Source organism: Lipotes vexillifer, unplaced genomic scaffold, assembly GCF_000442215.2.
Source record: "Lipotes vexillifer unplaced genomic scaffold, Lipotes_vexillifer_v1.1 scaffold311, whole genome shotgun sequence".
Taxonomy (NCBI): Eukaryota; Metazoa; Chordata; class Mammalia; order Artiodactyla; family Lipotidae; genus Lipotes; species Lipotes vexillifer.
The window spans coordinates 8,580,334-8,582,849 of record NW_006791012.1 but is presented as its reverse complement, the minus strand read 5'-3'; the positions used below and the strand labels follow the sequence as shown (position 1 = coordinate 8,582,849).

The 2,516-nt window shown below is 39.7% G+C and overlaps 1 pseudogene; it reads left to right on the top strand.

Annotated features, from left to right (window-relative positions):
• The first annotated feature begins 1,037 nt into the window (after positions 1–1,037).
• On the top strand, positions 1,038–1,869 carry LOC103087498 (ubiquitin thioesterase OTUB1 pseudogene; annotated as a pseudogene).
• Positions 1,870–2,516: the final 647 nt, after the last annotated feature.

The window sequence follows — 2,516 nt, the reverse complement described above, 5'->3', positions numbered from 1 at the left end:
GTCCCTGGTTCAGCAGGGAGCAGAGCAGCAATTATCCACCAAGTGTGACCCGAAGGACTAGTACAAGGTGCTCACCTCTGTTTCACCTAACTAGAAACTCAAGCCATAAAAACAGTTGGTATTGCTCAAAAACACAGCAAGCCGAACTAACAAAACTCAGTTGCCTGGGGCAAAGGATTATAGTCAAAACATACAAAAGACCACCTAAGGCCTGAGAACAAAAGCTGAGGAGAGTTTCTTTAGTAAATTAGAACATGTAAAAGCAGGCATATATGCAGGGAAATACAGAAAATCATGTGCATGTCCAGAGTATGATGAATGCTCAGAGAAGACGAGAATACACTAAGCTTTTACCTCAGACGGATCCCTACACTCAGTGCAAGCCTGCCTGAGTGCTGAAGGAGTGCCCCGGCATAGAGTCAACCTGAAAATACTTGGAGAGGTGTTGTTTGTTCAGCACTGCCATTCAAGGAAATCCATGTCAAACTTCTAGCTGAACATAAGCTAAGGTATAAAGACCACAGTGGCCACACACAACAAGGAATACACAAGAAGCCTTTGCAAAAACAGTTTGGGAAAGTCATCAAACAAATGAACTACTACAGCATTCAGCAAACAAAAAAATCATCAAACCCTAGGGAAAGGGGTTGAATCTGATTTCCAGACTGCAGGAGATGAGAGAAAGGGGCAGAAAAAAATATTTAAAGAAATACTGGCTGAAAAGTTCCCAAATTTGATGAAAAACATGAATCTCTGAAGCCATGAAGCTCAACAAATCCCACGTAGGATAAACTCAAAGAGACATACACTGAGACACACTAATAGGCTACAACACAATCCTAAATAAATTTTAAAAGATTTAAATCATACAAAATATACTGTCTGATCACAATGAAGTTATAGTTTTGTAAGAAAACTGGAAAATTCTCCAATATATGGAAAGCACACTCTTAAGTAACCATTGGGTCAAATAAGAAATCATAAAGGCAATTAGAAAATACTTAGAGATGAATTAATTAAAAAAAAAAAAAAAACTTATGGAGCAGAAGAAGAAACATCTGGGCAGCAGCTCCAAAGGTGTTAACTGTCTTGTCTGTGCTGAAGCCATCATGGCTCAGCAAGAGAAAGCTGTGCAGAACCCTCTGGTCTCTGAGCATCTGGAGCTCTCAGTTTTGTGCAAAGAGTATGCTGAGGATGACAGTGTCTAGCAGCATGAGATCAAGGACCTCCACGAAAAGTAGTCATATATTGGCAAGATCAGGCCTGATGGGAACTGCTTCTATTGAGCTTTCAGATTCTCCCACTTGGAGGCACTGCTGGATGACAGGAAGGAAATGCAGTGATTCAAGGATATGCCTGCTAAGAGCAAAGAGGACCTGGTGTCCCAGGGCTAGGTCCACTGTTGCGGCTTTCCACAACATATCCATGAACTTGATTGAGTATGTAGAGAAGTGGACCTCAGTAGCAGACCTGTTGGCCTCCTTCAAAAACCAGAGTTAACTCTGATTACCTGGTGGTCTATCTGGGGCTGCTCACCTCAGCTACCTGCAGCTTAAGAGTAAGTTCGTCAAGCACTTCATGGAAAGTGGGAAAACTGTCAAGGAGTTCTGCCATCAGGAAGTGGAAGCCATGTGCAAGGAGAATGACCACATCCACATCATCACACTGACTCAGGCCCTCAGCGTCTTCATCCAGGTGGAGTACATGTCCTGCAGTGATTATGGCACTACTGACACACACATCTTCCTCAAGGGCTTAGAACCTAAGGTCTAACTTCTCTACTGACCTGGACACTATGATATCATCTATAAAAAGGGTCGGCTCCAGCCTGCCACTGCACTGCCTGCCCTCCCCTCTGCCAGGTGCTAGACATGTACAGAAGGTTTTTTGTGGTTTTAAAATGGTCATATTTTACTCTTCCCAGTTTCCCTGTCATAAAATCTTCCATGTTTTATTAAAGGGGATGCTGGTGGTAAGAAACCAAAACCAAAAACAAACAAAATTCATGGGATGCAGTGAAGGCAGTATTCAAAGGGAAATATATAACTATAAACATTTACATTTAAAAATAGATCTCAAATCAATAAACTAACTCTGTACCTTAAGAAAGTGGAAAACTAAGAGCAAAATAAAACCAAAGCTAGCAGAAGTAAGGGAGTAATAAAAATCAGAGTGGTATCAATAACAGAGAATAGGAAAACAATAGATAGAATCAATGAAATTAAAAGTTGGTTCTTTGAAAAGGTTAACAAAATTGACAGATCTTTAGCTAGACTAACAATAAAAAAAAAGAAAGAGGACACAAATAACTAAAATCAGAAATGAAAGGGGATATTATAAATGATTTTACAGAAATATAGAGGATTGTAAGAGAATACTACGAACAATTTACTCCAACAAATTATAGAGCTTAGATAAAATGGACACATTCCTAGAAACACAAATTATTTAAACTCAGGAATAGAAAATCTCAACAGACCTATAACAAGTAAAGAGATCAAGACAGTAAACAGAAA